This window comes from Rhinatrema bivittatum, chromosome 13 (assembly GCF_901001135.1).
Source record: "Rhinatrema bivittatum chromosome 13, aRhiBiv1.1, whole genome shotgun sequence".
Classification (NCBI taxonomy): Eukaryota; Metazoa; Chordata; class Amphibia; order Gymnophiona; family Rhinatrematidae; genus Rhinatrema; species Rhinatrema bivittatum.
Window position 1 is genome coordinate 42,785,865 of NC_042627.1, and position 17,939 is coordinate 42,803,803.

Genomic DNA, 17,939 nt, shown 5'->3' on the forward strand with positions numbered 1-17,939 from the left:
GGGGAGGATCGGCTTCCAGGCGAAGATCTTCCCACCACTGGACCCAGCTCCGTCGTCTCCACCCTCCTCGCCAAAGCTCTTGGTCGCATAGGGCTTCCAGAGCTCCTCCTTCGACTAGTTCCGAGCCCGTCTTTGCCGCCTCCCGGTCGGGGCCACTGCTGCCACCATCTACAGCAACTTCTCCTCTGGTTCCGATCGGCCCTAGGGTCCACGAATCCAACATTTGGGTGCTGGGGTGGCAGGAAAGTGGGCCTTGAGGTTGAATAGCAAGAGAGGTTGGTTCAGCCCAGAGACAGCAGGCGATAGGTGGCGTAGTCCTACTCTGGACTGGGTAAGGTACTGGAACTCAGGTGCCAATGGAACAGAGGCTGACTAAGGGCGCTCGAGCAAAGGAAGGCCGAAGCCTAATAAGTCCACGTCCAGGGAGTAGGCTTGGAGAGGCGTCAATGACAGGCTTGGATCAGGGCCGGTGGCAATGCGAAGGTCGTGGCAAGCGATGCTGAGATCTGATCACGGAGAAGTCAGTAGCATTGGTCAATTGAAGCAATGGTTTGATCATGGAGAAGTCAATAACGTTAGTCAATCAAAATAATGGTCAGAATCTGGAGATAGGCTGTAGCATAGGCAGGCATAGCAGAGGTCTGGGTCTGGAGATGGACTGTAGGTAGTCAGGCAAAGCGAAGTTGAAGTCCGTGCAATTAATCCGAAGCATAGGCAGGGCAGGAACGAAGAGAACAGGAACCAGGAGCAATGAGCGTCAGGAATGAAGAGTAGAGATGAATCTCTAGCAGCAACGAGTACTCAAGCAGTGAGGAGACCTGTTGCAAAGGCAACGCTATGGAGCGAAGCCTGAGCTTAAATTCAGTGAAGAGTGATGTCATCATCCGGGGCTGCGGCCAGGTTCCCACCGTGGGCCCTTCATAAGGATCAGCGATGCGCGCGCGCGCCTAGGGAGGGGTGCAACACAGGTAGTGGCGTCTCTTCGTGGACCACACAGAGATGCCCAACGGGCAATGGTATCCTGGCCTGTTACGCTGGGGACAATGGCAGAGCCGGAGGCACCGGGAGAGGCCCGAGGCCAGAGCTGGCAGCCCACTGCCGCTAGCGAGGAGAAACCAGAAGCTGGAGTCCGTGTAAGAAGGTGAGGGGGCCGTGCCGCAGGTCTGCCGCAGACGGCACGCGTAACAGGCAGCAGGGCAGTAAAAAAAGAGAAAGTACAGGGTCGGACTGAGATCAGGACAGGCAGCAATCAGACAGTAACCAGATACATGCAGAAGGTCAGGGCAGGCAGCGAGTAAGGCGTAGTCGGTTTCTGTAGCAGAGGTTAGTGGCAGGTGGCAAGCAGGAGAGTGGTCTGGATCCACAGCAAAGGTTAGAGGCAGGCGGCAGACAAGAGAGTTGTCTGGGTCCATAGCAAGGTCAGAAAGCAGAAAGATGAAGGACTGGTATAGGAGTAGGCACAGAGCAAGAACAAGGCAAGGCTGGGACCAGAGCAGGAATGAGGCAAGGCAGGATCAAAGCTGGAGTAAGGAATGCTCAGGAATGCAGGATCAGGAACATGGTAACACGCACTGCAGGAAGCAGGAGAAACTGTTTCTGAAGTATCTGCAGGAAGTATGGCTGGGGTTCTTACAGCCACTGGGGTTCTTATGCCCAGCCGTGCTGACATCATCAGGGGGCATCCAAGCTGCTTTTCCCACCGTGGGGCCCTCTTAGTGTTATCAGTGACACGCGTGAATGCCTATGAGGCAGTCAGTCAGAAGGAGAGATGGTGGTGGCATTGAGTTGCAGCCTAGGTCCTAGTGTCTTTGAGTGAGTGTGGCTGGTCATGGGCACATCCTGCGGCTGGCCAAACATTACAGATTGAATCTGGTGAAAGATGAGTTAAAAGAGTTGCAGGTCTCCAATATTGAAAAATCAATGCGGTTAATGAAACAATTTTATGAACATGGGGGGAAGGCTAGTCCCTTGATGGCTAAAGCAGTTAAAGATTGGCTCAACAGCTCTGTTATTTTTGGAATTAGGGATGGGCAGGGCAGTATCAAATACTTACCATCTGACATCAATAGCTTGTTTGCCTCTCATTTTTCCAGATTTTATTAAGCTCTGCCTTCACCTGATGAAGTAGCCATCACCTATTTTCTAGAACCTTTAGGACTACCTGGATTATCTTTGGCAGATGCTGAGGTGCTTACTGCACCTATAACTTCAGAGGAAGTGGATAGGGCTATTAAGGCCCTGGCCAATAGGAAGAGTCCGGATCCTGATGGATACCCTTTGGATTTCTATAAAGCATTTTCCGGTTTGTTGTTTCCATACTTAAGTAAGTGTTGAAATCATGGACCCTTGGGACCGAGGTGGAATTGGCACAACCTGCAAGGAGGAACCCTGCAGGTCCCCACCATCAGCAGGCGGATTCGGATGAATCAGAGACCCAATTGGAGCTTCGAATTTACCAGCCCATATTCCCCTTAGGTTCAGCCTTTGCATGCTGGGGCTGACAGGTCTTAGGTGGGGCCTCTGCTCATGTAGTGAGATCTGTTGGGTTGCTGGATCAGAATGGAGATAGGTCAGGTGAATCTGGAAGCAGGCAGAGGTCAATGGCAGGTGTGGTACAAGAATGTCCAGGAGGCAGGCAGTGGCTAGTGGCAGGCAGCATTCAAGAATTTCCAGGAGGCAGGCAATGGTCAGTGTTGCGCTTGTGGACCCTTGAACCAAGGGGAAGTTGGTGCTACCTGCGGGGAGGAGCCCCACAAGTCCCCATCAGCAGCAGATGAAGCTGGCAGAAGCAGAGGCCCAACTGGAGCTTTGCCAATACCAGACCACGTTTCTCTTAGGTTGAGCACTCAGGTGCCAGGGCCAGCTGGTCTTAGGTGGGGGCCTCTGTGTTGATGGGCATGCAGGCTAGCATGCTGAGGAGGCAGCAGAAGGACAGACCAGGGTCAAGTTTAGATCAGAGCAAGCGAAGTACAGCAACATCGAGGTCCAGGCAGTGGTCAAAGGCAGGTAGCAAGAAACAAGGTCGGTGTCCAGGCAGTGGTCATGGCAGACGGAGTTCATTCAGCACTGGGGTCCAGAAGAAAAATGAAGAGGAAGAAGACAAGGACCACTGGGACACAAAGAGATGCTGAAGACGGACGAGAAGAACTGACCACAGATGAGGAAATACAGGAATAACTGGACAATGGGAACCACAGACAGAAGATACGGACTCAGGAACCACAGCAAGGAAGAAACCACGAACTGAAGACAAGAACGCAGGCAAATCACTACTCCCTGAGGAGCCAACCGATTGCCAAGGCCAGGAAGAGCTGCTGAGATGGCCTTTTATAGGCCTCTGCCAGTGACCTCATCATAGTGCGCCTTAGGTATTTTCCCACTGCGGGCCCTTTAAGAGGGTCGGCGTCGGTGCGCATGCACCCCTAGGGAAGCACCATCGGCAGCCAGGCCAGAGCTCGGGCTTGCCGCACGAGTCGAGGCACTCGGCCAGGCAGCAGGGAGAGCAGTGAGGAAGGCCAGCTGAGCATGGTGAAGCACCGAGCACCCACAGGGAGGTCTCCCCCAGCAGTGGGGCTGAAGGTGAGTGCAGCGATCCATAGGAGAAGCCCACAGATTGCCAGTCATAAGTCAGTGGCAGGCGGCGTTCAAGAATGTCCAGGAATCAGGCCAAGGTCAATACTAGGTATCAGTCCACAGGGAAAGTGGAATGGAAAGGCAGGGCAGGAAGGCAAGGAGCAAGACAGGTGGGCAGACAGGAGATGTGGATGAGCTGAAGAATTGACCACAGGAACTGATGAACAAAGACAAGGTCCACTGAAACTGAAGAACAAGACAAGGAATGCTGGAACAAATGAACAAAGACAAGGAACACTGGAACAGAAGAAGGAAATCAAGGACCACTGGAACTGAAGATGATGACACAGGTACTGGAGACAAGGGACGCTGGAGCAACATGCATTACCAAGTGGTAGGGAGACCTGTTGCTGAAGGCCTTTTATAGGTCTTGGGGTGTGATGTTATCAACCCACGTCACGGGGCTTTTTCCACTGCAGGCTCTTTAAATTCTCCAGCATCGGCCACATTCGTGCCTAGGGCAAGTGAGGCAGCAGAGGGTTGGTGGCATCCAACAACAAAGGAAGCCAGTGTTAATTGCCATGAAGGAGAAGCAGAGCCAGCCAAGGGAAGGAGCAGCATTCTAGCACAGAGAGACATTGACGAGACCAGGGTCCGGCCTGGAAGGTGAGGGCGGCAGTTCACAGGGTTAGCCCATAAACCACCAAATGCAACAGTGAGCTTTTCAATTATCTTAGAATTCCTGGTGCCAGAATAGGTAATCTGACTAAAGTTTTGTCTTCATCCCTAAGAAGCTCAAAGATCTATTGGAATGCTCCTTTTACAGGTCTATCTCTGACATAAAACTTTTGGCAAAGATTTTTCAACTTCAGCTGGACAATCTTAGCCCCACTTTGGTCCACTTAGATCAAACTGAGTTTATCAAGGGTTATTCATCCACAAATAACATTAGACGTTTATTTAATATTTTACATCTTACTACTAGGAAAAGAGCTTCTGGTACCATATTATTGATGGATGCTGAGAAGGTATTTGATTGTGTATATCGGCCTTTTTCGTTCTCCACTCTCAAGCATTTTGGTTTTCCAGAGGCTTGGGTATAGTGGTTCTATGCTAGATTTGGTAAAAGCAGCAGTGCTTTCTGTTACGATGCTGCTTGCGGCTAGGCCACAAGCAGCCTCTCACCTCCTATGCTGCCTGAAGGCCGCTGCCGACTTCACCACGGCTGCCACAGTCCGCGGCAGGCCAACATTGCCTCTGCTTCTTCTCGGCCTGGAGGCCGCTGGCCGTCTTCCGCGGCGGTCGGAGCCGCCGCCGTTCTGCTTTTACAGCCGCTTTCCTTCTACCTGTGGCTTGGAGGCCACCTTTGATCCATGCCCCTGCAACCGGATGTCGCCACTTCCAGCTTCCCTTCTGTGACCATGGAGACCACCACTGACGCTGGGACTTGGCTTCGTGGCCTGGTACTGCTCCTGCTTCTTTCTTGCGGCTAGGCCACCGCCGAAGCTTCTTCTTTCCGCGGCCTGGAAGCTGCCATCAGCACCATCCTTCCCGCGGCCAGGAGGCCGCCGCTGTAATCCTCTTCTGCGGCCTGGAGACCGCCCTGGAGTTCCTTTTTTTCACGGCAGGGAACCATTCTCATTGGGGCCTGCCTTCTCCTTCGCAACAGGATGTCGATCTCAAAAGTCTTGCCCCTTCCTAGGCGCGTGGCAGCGCCTCCTCTCTTCACTTAAAGGGCCAGCGGTGGGCAGTCCTCCTGGGCTCCTCCTCTAGGCGTTTCCTCTTCAGCCCTATAAAGAGGGCCTTCCTTCATTCCATGGTTGCCTTTGCAAGGAGTTGTCATGGAGTCGGACCTTTCCTGGATCTTCGGTTCCAGCTCTTCACTCCAGGAGTCCTCCGTGATCCCTCTTCACTTCTTCAAGGCACTGTGTTCTTCGTTGGTCCTCCTTGTCTTCGTCCATGATTCTTGAATTTCCGTCGTTGTCTTCATTCCATGTTTTGGTCTCTCGTCGGATCATGTCCTCTTGTCTTCAGATGTCCCAATGTCTCCGTGTCTCCAGATGTCTTCTCGTCTTCAGGTGTCCTGACATCTCCCTATCTCTGGATGTCCTGAAGTCCCCTGGTCTTCGGATGTCCAGACGTTCCAGTCTCCTGATGTCTTCGTCCGTCATGTTCCAGTTGTCCCTGTGGTCCTCCTCCCTAGAAGTCCCCTGAGGTCCAGATGCCATAGATGTCCTGAGGTACCAGTGTCCATTCAAATCTGATGTCCTAGATTCCAACCCTGATGTTCCAAGTCTCGCTTCTGATGCCCTCTGGGAGGTGCCGATCCTGAAGAACTATCAGTCCTTAAGTTATGGGTTCAGCTCGCTCGCCCCAGACCTCGTCTTCAGCTGACCTTCCTGGGAGTAAATCCATTTCCATCCGGTATCTGAGTTTGGTGGCTAGAGCCCTCTTCTGGCAGGATCTGTCTTCGAGCACTGCCCGGATTCTTCCTAGTTCCTGATCCTCTGTCTTCGTCTGAGTATCCTGAGTCCTTATCCTCATCTGAGTCTTCCCCAGTTCCAAATCCTCATCAGAGTATCCGGAATCCTCGCCTGACTCTCTAGAATCCACTTCTGATCTCCACCCACGCCTGAGCATCTTGCATCTGAGTTCCAAGCCACCTCACGTCCTCATCTTGTCTGAGTCTTCAAGCGTCCTCATCTCATCTGAGTCCCAACCTCCACATGTCCTCATTTCATCTGAGCCTCCGAGCTTCCTTGCCTTCTTCAAGCCGTCAGCTTAATCCAAGGCCGAGGTCCCATTGTTGCGACCATCGCTGCCCGACGTCTCCACTCCACCCACCTTACCTCTTTGGCGACTCCCTCTTTGGTTGATGGAAGTTTGGCTGTCGTGGCGTCATTTTGCCGACCTCCTCCGGCGTCCCCGGACCGGCTAGATGCTGCCTTCCACCATGTTCTCCTGAGGCCTAAGGGCACGCACGCGGCGTGACCCCAACTCAAGTACCAGCTGTGGCGCGAACCTAAAGGGCATCCCCCTGAGATGACGTCACCATCGCCAGATATTTAAGGTCTCTTGTTTTGCTAGCTAATCGAGTTAGCAAAGGGTTTCCTACCTAGCTGCCTCCAGGTATCACTGCGGATGGGATTCACTCTCCGCATACCTTGCTACTCTGCCTCCTCGACTTGACCAGGGGTACCCGCTCCTCGGGGGCCTCGCTCTCTCTCTTGCTTTTCAGGTCGCAGTCTGGAACCGGTACTCGTTCCTCGAGGGCCCACGTTCCCGGACCTGCTACTAAATATAACTTCTGCCAGGAAGTCACCACTGCCTACAACAGTGGTTCTCAACCTTTTTTTCTGTCGGGGACACACCTGACAGATGGTTCTCACAAGCGTGACACACTGACCCATGATCATCACAGGGCTAGATGTAAAAGTACAGTTTGCATCCACGGGAACCCCCCTGACCCACAATAATGGATGTAAAGCAAAATTATGACATTCCCCATACAACTCACCCTACAAAATAGATATTCTGGTTCTGGTGTCATCTCAGTAACAGCAACTCAAACTCCTTCTACTTCCAGGCTCAATAGCTCTACTTATGAAAAGACAGCAGCTTACCACCATGCATGTCCTCTTGAGAAAACACAAACAAATAAAGACTGATAAAACTCTTACATGCTAGTAAAATATCTCAATCTCGGTAACACACACAGAACCGACCTAAACATACTCCCAGGATCTGTAGTAATGCATATAACTAAATCCGCACACAGTTAAACCTGTATATGGAATACACTCAAACAGGAGCAACCCTATCGAGTAAAAGGCAACACTACAAATATTAAATCAGGCCCTAAAAACCAATACACCTCTTATTAGGAAACAGAACTAGCAAGCAGCTAAGATCCCCCACACAGAAATAATTTCATAGGAAACTATACTAATAAGCGAATAAATGTTTCAAAACAGCTAGTGAACAGAATAACATCCAACAATTAAAAATCATAAAAACTATTAAAAATTCCCAAACACCAATAAAAATATTTCAAAAAAAAGCAGACACATCACATAATATTAAATAATTAAAATGGCAGTCAATCAAGAAAATAAACTTAAAAAGCCACCTTTACCTTACCCCTCCAGCAGCTCTCCAACTCCCTCTTCATGCAGGCCATAGCACACAGGCAGAAGCAGCAGTAGAGGCCTAAGCTCTATACTCATGGTCCTCTTCCTTAGTCCCATGTCTCTCACACACACACCATACTAGTCATGCCCCCATGACCAGTTTCTGTCTCTCACACACCAATCATCTCCCAAACAGTCTTTGACACACACACCAGTCACCTTCCTGAACAGTTTCTCTCATGCCATACACACACACAGGCTTCCCACTCCTGTGTTCTACTTACATATACGGGCTAATCACTTTCTCTGTCTCACACACACACACACACACTCACCAGTCTCTCACTCCCATGCTTGTTCTCTTCACATGCACAGGCTTCTCATTCCCATAATCACTTTCTTTCTCTCACAGACACACACCAGTCACCTGATCTCTCTCATGTATATACACACACACAGGCTTCCCACTCCCATGTTCTCTTTCAGATATACAGGCTTCTCACTCCCATGCTGTGTCTCACACACACCCAGGTTTCTCACTCCCATGCTCACTCTTCACATGCACAGGCTTCTCATTCCCATAATCACTTTCTTTCTCTCTCACTCACACACACACACACCAGTCACCTGATCTCTCTCATGCATACACACACACACATTTCCATGTTCTGTCTTACATATACAGGCTTCTCCCTCCCATGCTGTGTCTCACACACACCCATGTTTCTCACTCCCATGCTCACTCTCTTCACATGCACAGGCTTCTCATTCCCATAATCACTTTCTCTCTGTTACACACACACACACACACGTCTCTCTCTCATTTCCATGCTCGCTCTCCATGTGCACAGGCTTCTCATTCCCTAAATCACATTCTTTCTCTCATATTGACACACACACCAGTCTCTTTCTCTCACACACACAGTCACCTTACCAACCAGTGTCTCTCTCATGCATGCACACACACACATACACAGGCTTCCCTCTCCCATGCTCTCTCTCACATAATCAGGCTTCTCACTCCCATGCTTTTTCACACACACCCCCACAACACCAGGCTTCTTACTCCCATGCTTTCTCACATACCGATTTCTCACTTCCATGCTTTTTCTCTCACACACACACACATCAGTCACATCCCTGACTGTCTCACACTCACATACACATCAGTCATCTCCTTGAGCAGTCACTTTCATTGTCTCTCACATATACACACACATCAGCTCTCTGACCAGTTTCTCTCAATCACACACATGCTCTCAATCAAATACATTCTGTCACTTACACACAAGCTGGCTGGCTGCTTCTCTCTTTTTCTCTCATTCACTTCCTCCCCCCCTTCCCCCCCCCCCTCCCCCGAGCACAAATGGTAGCTGCAGCAGCCTCCTCCAGCCCCCGCAGGCCAAGAAAGAAGAATCCCATCAGCTGCGGGAGGCTCATGCTGCTGTCTCCTTTCCGGCTGCTTCAATTGCTCGGGGGCCGCTGCTGCTGCTGCCGCTGCTACTTTTCCACGCGGCACGGGCCGGCTCTTTCTCCTTCCCGCGCATCGGGTATCACTTCCTGTTCTGGGTCACGGGGGGGGGGGGGGGGGGGGGGCGCGCGGGAAGAAAAAAAGGTCAGCCACGGGTGCCAGAGCTTCTTCTAGCGCTGCTGTCATTCCCGCTGGGCTTGAACGTTCTGATAGCCCGGTGGCAATGGCAGCAGGGAAGAAAGAGCAGCGGGAGAGACCGGGAGCACACGACACACCAGCCGGTGCTTTGCGACACACTAGTGTGTCGCGACACACCGGTTGAGAATCGCTGGCCTACAACACCAGTGAGTTACCATCTCTCTCTCAGAGCTTTCCCTGGAACCAGGGACTCGCTCCTCGAGGGCCTACTTCATTCCATCTCCTGGCTGTTCCAAGAGATTATTGTGTGAGTGTTACCATCAAGGTTCTGTTCCTGAACTCTGCATACTCTGCCTACTCACTATCTCAGTTTCTCTACAGCTCAGCCATCCTGGGATCGCTGTTCCAGTGCCTGAGGGACTACAGCCTAGCTGGGCTCTTCCAGCTCACTACTGCCACCTCTGATGGTTCTCTAAAACAGTTTAATAAAAGAACTAAGTGTGTGTCTGTCTCCCAACTCTGAGCCTGACCGGTGGTCCCTCTCGGGATCTTCCCCTGTGGGCGTGGTCATCTGCCACCGGCCCAAGGATCCACCCCCAATTATCACAAATAATAACACCCATCTTGTTCCAAGCTCCAGTACCATCGCCTATCTTCGAACTCTGTTCATCCTGCTACATCTGCCACTACCCAGTGGCAGGTCCGAATGGGCTACCGAGTGGCAGGAGGGCTACCCCAGAGACCAGCATTGCATTGTTGGCTCTCTACTGGTACATGCAGGTTCAGCAGAGGTTAAGCCAGTGGTCAGCCTGCTCCTCCCATGCTGGGACACGTCTTGCCTGCCGCAGCGCTTCCATGGAGCTCCTCTCTGCAGTCGCATCATGGTCCATGGGCACACATCCCCCCGGAATCGGGAGCGCTCCCTAGCGCTCCCTCCCACAGATTCCAACACTTTCTCTGGAGTGTTGCACCAGAGGTGGACCCTTGGGCTGAGGTGGGGTTCACGCAACTGTAGGTAGGGACCTACATGTCCCCACTGTCGGCAGGCGGAGTGGGCTGATTAACAGAGGCCAGCTGGAGCTTCACCAGTACCAGCCCTCGTTCCCCATGGGTTGAGCCTTTGGGTGCCGGGGCCGGCTGAACTTAGGTGGGCCTCTGTATGTAGACGATGAGGAGATTGAATTCAGCACAGAGACAGCAGAAGAGAGATGGTACAGTCTTACACCGGACAAGGAAATGTCCTGGAGACTCGGGCGCCAAAGGAACGAAGGCAGATATGGGGTGCCCGAGCAAGAGCAGGGCAAAGCCTGAATTGATCAAGTCCAAGAAGTAAGCTGAAGAGGCGTCAAGGGACTGGCTTGAGTCAGGGTTGGCTGTAATCTGGAAGCAGTGGCAAGCAAGGCTGAGGTCTGATCACGGAGATAGTCAAGCATAGTCAAACAATGCAGAGGTCTGGATCTGGAGAGAGGCAACGACGTAGTCAGGCAATGCAGAGGTCTGGGTTTGGAGAGAGCAACGGTGTAGTCAGGCAATGCAGAGGTCCGGATCTGGAGAGAGGCAACGACGTAGTCAGGCAATGCGGAGGTCCGGGCTTGGAGAGAGGCAACAGCGTGGTCAGGCGAAGCAGAGGTCCTGGCTTGGAAAGAGTCGATAGCGTGGTCAGGCGAAGCAGGGTCAAAGTCCATGTAGGAAATCCGAGGTAAGGTGCAAGGCAGGAATGCAGGAACAAGGAGACAGGAACCAGGAACAAATGAGGGACAGGTTCACAGGAGTGAGACGAATCTCTAGGAGGCAACGAGTACTCTACCAGAGAGGAGATCTGTTGCAAAGGCAAGCTAGGGAGTGGAGCCTGCGCTTAAATACCAAAGCTCCACTGATGTTATCATCCGGAGCCGCAGCTTGGTTCCTGCCACGGGCCCTTCATAAGCATTGGTGATGTGCGTGCGCCTAGGGAGGGCCAACATGAAGCAATGGACATGGTGGCTGGACCAGGAACGCCAAGAACTGCAGTTGAGCCGGAGCACCAGGAGAGGCCCAAGGACGGAGCTGGTGGCCCACTGCCGCCAGAGAGGAAGAACCAGGAGCTGGAGTTACTGCAGAGAGGTGAGGGGGTCGTGCCACGGGTCTGCCGCGGATGGCACGCGAAACATGGAGAGCACCTTTGCAGTTGTGGGCAACAATACGTGCCGCTTGCTGCAGGCAAAAAGGTAAAGAAAATAGCAGTTCTTTTAGTAGAAACTGGAGCAGAAGATGGTTCTGGTGGGGCTTCAGGTTCTCCAAATCTCTGTCCTAGAGCAGCCAAGTGGACTTCAGCAGTCTTTGGAGCTGTGTCCTGAGTCCAACTCCAGGTCCATTCCCTTGCTTGCTATTCCTTGGATCCGCTTTCTAATAAAGCCCTATATATTCGCATCAGTATTGCTATTGTGACAGACATAAGGGGTACCAAAATACAAATAGCGGCCTCTGGCAATAAATTCTTACAGTTCTTTTGGGTTGCCCCAAAGATCATTTGTTGCTTAGGAAGAGGACCCTTTGACCAGGACCCCATGCTTGCAATTTAAGATACAGAACAGTCTTTTTAGAGTAAATTGTCTATAAACAATCCATAGAAATATTTTATTTGAAAAATCACATTCTGGCATAAACCAGAGACTGGATTACAAACCAGGATTATTTTATAGCTTCAGAGTAAATCGCTTGCAGTGTCAGATTTAGGCATGGGCAACATAGGCATGTGCCTAAGGCACCAAATTTTGAAGGTGCCCAAAGACTGCTACTCTCTGATTTCTGGGGAGCACAACATCCTGCTCCATCCTTTGCGTATAAGTACCATAATCATAAATTCAGCCCTGGGTGTGCTACTCTGCTTGTGCAGATGACCGCAGCCAAGCTGTTAATTATTCTCAGCAACTGGGTGAATTCTTCTCCACATTCACAAAATATACAAAGAAAATATTGCTCATGCAATAACTACACTGGATTTTTTCCCCTCACTAATCCTGGAGAAGAGCTAAGCCATTTACCCCCACAGAAAAAGAAACATACAAAGGAAACTGCAGGTCAAACATTTTCTTATTTTCCCCCAGTTGCTCTAACAGCATAACCTAAGAATTTTTTTTACTCCAGTAAGTGCTAAACTCTGGCAGGCAGCATATAAAGTTCCCACATATTGCCATTTTGGAAGCCCCTACAGTACAATAACACAGGGATTGATGTCTCAGTGCAGGTTTATTTTTAGATAAGACAATAATTTAATATTCCCCAATTTATGATGCATTGCAGGTGCAAATAAAATAGATACTCAAGTTTAGGGTCAAGCTTAAATCCAGACCAGGTAAGTTCTCAGTAATTCCTCTATATAGACAGACACAATGTGTACTTATAGACTTTGACATAAGGTTTCAAGACTTCACATCACATAATATTACTATACATTCGGGCGGATTTTAAATGCCTTGCCTGCATAAATCCGGCCGGATTTACGCGAGCAGGGCCCTCGTGCACCGGCGCGCCTATTTTGCATAGGCCGCCGGTGCGCGCAGAGCCCCGGGATGCGCGTAAGTCCCGGGGCTTTTTAAAAGGGGTGTGTCGGGGGCATCGCCAAATGACGTGGCGTTTCGGAGGCGTGACGCGGCATTTGGGGCGGGCCCGGGGGCGTGTGGCCGGCCCGGGGGCGTTCCGGGGACGTGGTCGCGCCCTCCGGAACAGCCCCCGGGTCGGGTCTTGGCGCGCGCGGATTTACGTCTGCCTCCGGTAGGCGTAAATCCATGGATAAAGGTAGGGGGGGTTTAGATAGGGCCGGGGGGGTGGGTTAGGTAGGGGAAGGGAGGGGTAGGTGAGGGGAGGGAACGGAGGCAGGCTGCGCGGCTCGGCGCGTGCAGGCTGCCCAAAATCGGCAGCCTTGCGTGCCGATTTTGGGTCCCGGTCCCGGATTATAAAATCCGGTCCCGGATTTTATAAGATACGCGTGGCTACGCGCGTATCTTATAAAATCCAGCATACTTTTGTTTGCGCCTGGTGCGCGAACAAAAGTACGCGATCGCGCTATTTTTTAAAATCTACCCCATTGTGAGAAGAGCTCATTGGTTTTCCTCTAGAAACCCAATCAGCCCCTTGGCTTCCTAGCTATCTAAATGCCTGGAACACCCTTTGAATCCCCTAAAAATCAATCTGGATCCTCAGGTTTTCTGGAATTTGAACCTGGTTTCTGTTGCAATCCTACCCGCGGCTAGGCCACGAGCAGTCTCTTACCTCTCTCCACTGCCAGCCAGTTCCCCGACGCTGTTAGCCTGCCTTTGCGGCAGGAGCCGCTGACGCCTCTCCTCCATCTTGCGGCCAGGAGGCCGCAGACGCAGTTCCCTTGCGGCCTGGAGGCCGCTGACATCCTCCGTTCCTTCCACGGCCTAGAGGCTGCCGCCAGCGCAGTCCTTTCCTGTGGCCTGGGAGCCACCGCTATGTTCGTGGCCCAGAAGCTGCCATCGAGGTTCACCCTTGGTTCCTCTTCGCGGCCTGGAGGCCGCCGCCAAACAGCACCGTTCCCCGCGGCAGGAGCCACCTCTAGTTTTCTCTTCTTGCGGCCGGGAGGCCACCCCGGAGCTCCTCTTTGTGGCCCAAAGGCCGCCGAGGCCGTCTCCTTCCCAGCGCAGGGAGTCTCCATCTTCAAGTCTTCTTTCCACACAGTGGAGCCGTCTTCAGTTCCTCTTCAGCGGCAGGAGCCGCCTCCGACGCCTCAGGCCTGCTTCCTTGCTTCGGCTCCGTCTTTGTTGTGAGGTCCGATCGCGACCACATGCGACCGGACCCCCCCTACCTCCTCCATGCAGGCTGGACGGGGTCCTCATCTCGGCAGTCCGCAGCGCATGGGCCGTGGCGCGACAGCATCTAGCCCTCAGAGAGCAGCGTCAGGGAAGCCGCGGCTGGCCCCGCCTTGCCTAGACCCCGGATTGGACTTGGACCTTGCTGTTTGCCTGCCGCCTTGCCTCGACCCCGGATTGGACTTTGGACCTTGCTGTTTGCCTGCCGCCTTGCCTCGACCCCGGATTGGACTTTGGACCTTGCTGTTTGCCTGCAGCCTTGCCTAGACCCCGGATTGTACTTTGGACCTTGCTGTTTGCCTGCCGCCTTGCCTCGACCCCAGATTGGACTTTGGACCTTGCTGTTTGCCACTATGAATACCTTGTTATGCCTTTTGGCCTGTGTAATGCACCTGCAGTCTTCCAGAATCTTATGAACGAGGGACATGTTGTATAAACAAGTGATCATTTATCTGGACGATATCCTTATCTACTCGAAGGATCTGGCTACTCATCGCAAGGACGTTAGACAAGTTCTACAACGGCTAAGAGAAAACCAGTTATTCGTGAAACTGGAGAAATGTCTCTTTGAAAGACAATCTAAACCTTTTTAGGATTTATTGTATCTACCACTGGGTTTCAGATGGATCCAGAGAAAGTGGCCAGTATTCGAGACTGGCCACAACCTATGGGACTTCGGGCTATCCAGCGATTTCTTGGTTTCTCCAATTTTTATCAAAGCTTTATCCCACATTACTCCCACATTAAAGCACCCATTACTGCTCTGACCAGGAAGGGGGTGGACACCAAGAAATGGTCTCATGAAGCTGTACAAGCATTCAAGGATATCAAGACCGCTTTTCTACAAGAGCCGTGCCTTCATCACCCAGACCCTAATCGACCATTCATAGTGGAGGTAGACGCATCCAAAGTGGCAGTCGTAGCAGTCCTCAGTCAGCATTCGGACCGAGGGGTGTTATTCCCCTGCTCTTTCTTCTCCCGAAAGTTTTCACCCGCTGAGAAGAACTATGGAATCGGCGATAAAGAGCTATTGGCTATCAAGATGGCCTTTGAAGAATGGAGACAATGGCTAGAAGGGGCACAACACACCATCACAGTTTACACCGACCACAAGAATTTAGAATGTCTCAACAGAGCTCAATGGCTCAATCCTCGTCAAGCCCGCTGGCGATTTGATTTTATACTTCGATATCGTCCAGCGGCCAAGAATAGTCGCGCGGATGCTCTTTCCAGGTCTTATGAAACAGAGGACTCCCCTGGGACTCTTAATTACATTATAGATCCTGCCAAGCTGATGCTTGCGGTCACCGAAACTGTACCCCCTGGGAAGACAATAGTACCACTTAGACTTCGTCCCAAGGTGCTTTCCTGGGCACATGACTCCCTTTCTGCAGGACACCCTGGGAGAGCACGAACCTGGGAGCTACTATCTCGCTACTATTGGTGGCCTCAGATGAAGGGAGATGTGCAGGCTTATGTTTCTTCATGCCCAAAGTGCGCACAGCAGAAACCTTTACCTGGTCAACCCTGGGGCCTCCTCCAACCCCTTCTGCCTCCTCAAGAACCTTGGACCCATATTTCCACGGACTTAGTAGTTGACCTTCCACTATCTGGCGGGAATCAGGTAATATGGGTCGTAGTTGACCGGTTCTCGAAGATGGCCCACTTCGTGCCTTTACCCAAGTTGCCCTCTGCTCCTGAATTGGCGGACCTATTTTCTTCACATATTTTCCGTTTCCATGGACTTCTGCTTCACATCACCTCGGATAGAGGGCCTCAATTCACGGCCAAATACTGGAGCGCGCTTTGCAAGAAGTTTGGCATACAACTAGACTTTACTACAGATTTCCACCCGCAAGGGAATGGTCAGGCGGAACGAGTCAATAGAGGGTTAAAGTTGTTCTTACGCCTTTTTGTGAACCATCGCCAAGATGACTGGGCCATTCTACTACCCTGGGCCGAATTCTCTCATAACTCCCATGTACACTCGGCCACTGGACAATCTCCTTTTCAGATTGTTTTTGGTAAACAGCTAAGACCTCCTCTACCTCTACCGCTTACCGTGGCTTCGCCAGCAGCTCAACTATCGGCACAGCGGCTCCATGAACTTTGGGAAGTCACCAATGCTCGGCTTCGCCAGGCAGCTGAGACCGCGAAACGTATGTCTGACAAGCATCGCCGGCCCGCTCCACAATTCAATGCGGGAGATCGGGTTTGGCTCTCTACCCGTCATTTACGACTCCGGGTCCCTTCCATGCGACTCGCTCCTAAGTACATCGGGCCGTTCCTCATCAGTAGACGTCTGGGTCCGGTAACCTATCAACTGCGACTTCCCACTAGTCTTCGGATTCACAATTCCTTTCACGTTTCTCTGCTTAAACCTCTGATTTCTTCTTCATTTCATGAGACTCCACGTCCACCTTCAATCGTCGAATCTGAGGAAGACACCATCTATCAAGTTCGGGAGATTCTGGACATTCGTCGCCACCATAGACGATGGGAGTATTTGATCGCCTGGGAGGGGTTTGCTCTGGAGGAAAACTCCTGGGAACCAGCGGCAAATATATTGGATAAGTCTTTACTTCACCACTTTCACCTTACGAATCCTGATAAACCGGGTCCGTCCAGGAGGGGGCGTAAGAGGGGGGGTACTGTTGTGAGGTCCGATCGCAACCACATGCGACCGGACCCCCCTACCTCCTCCACGCAGGCTGGACGGGGTCCTCATCTTGGTGGGCCGCGGCGCAACGGCATCTAGCCATCAGAGAGCAGCATCAGGGAAGCCGCGGCTGGCCCCGCCTCTTAAAGGGGCCAGGTCGCAGAATCAAGGCTCGACCCCGGATTGGACTTTGGACCTTGCTGTTTGCCTGCCGTCTTGCCTAGACCCCGGATTGAACTTGGACCTTGCTGTTTGCCTGCCGCCTTGCCTCGACCCCGGATTGGACTTTGGACCTTGCTGTTTGCCTGCTGCCTTGCCTAGACCCCGGATTGTACTTTGGACCTTGCTGTTTGCCTGCCGCCTTGCCTCGACCCCGGATTGTACTTTGGACCTTGCTGTTTGCCTGCCGCCTTGCCTCGACCCCGGATTGGACTTTGGACCTTGCTGTTTGCCTGCCGCCTTGCCTCGACCCCGGATTGGACTTTGGACCTTGCTGTTTGCCTGCCGCCTGCCTTGACCTGTGCCGGGTATCTGGACTGAGGTCACCGTGTGGTTGTCTGTACTACGGGATTTCCACCTTCTGGAGGCGAAGTTCACCTTGGTACCTCAGGTGGGTGTTCTTTCATCCTGGGTCAAGGGTCCACTATCATAACAGTCTTCACATCATGGCTGCTGTCCCTGGTCCTGCCTCCTTAGGCACGGGATCGCGCCTCTCCTTCAGATTTAAAGGACCAGTCCTCCTGGCTCCTCCTCATGATGTCATCCTGGGTGTTCCTCTTCAGCCTTACAAAAGGGCTCAGTCTTCAATTCCTTGTCACGTTCGCAAAGAGTCAGTCATGGAGTCGGACTGCTCCTGGACCATCAGTTCCAGCTCTTCACTCCAGGAGTCCTCCGTGATCCTTCATCGCTTCTTCAAGGCATTCTGTTCTTCATTGGTCCTCTTTGTCTTCGTCCATGGTACTTGAACCTTCGTCTGATCTTCATTTCATTTATTTATTTATTTATTTAAGGGTTTTTATATACCGTAGTACGTAAAGAGATACATCACCGCGGTTTACATTTAACAATAACTTAGCAACAGGCTTTACATTGACATTATTAATAGGTATTACATATACTAAAATCGATATAACAGTTTTGACAGAAAACAGGCTGGA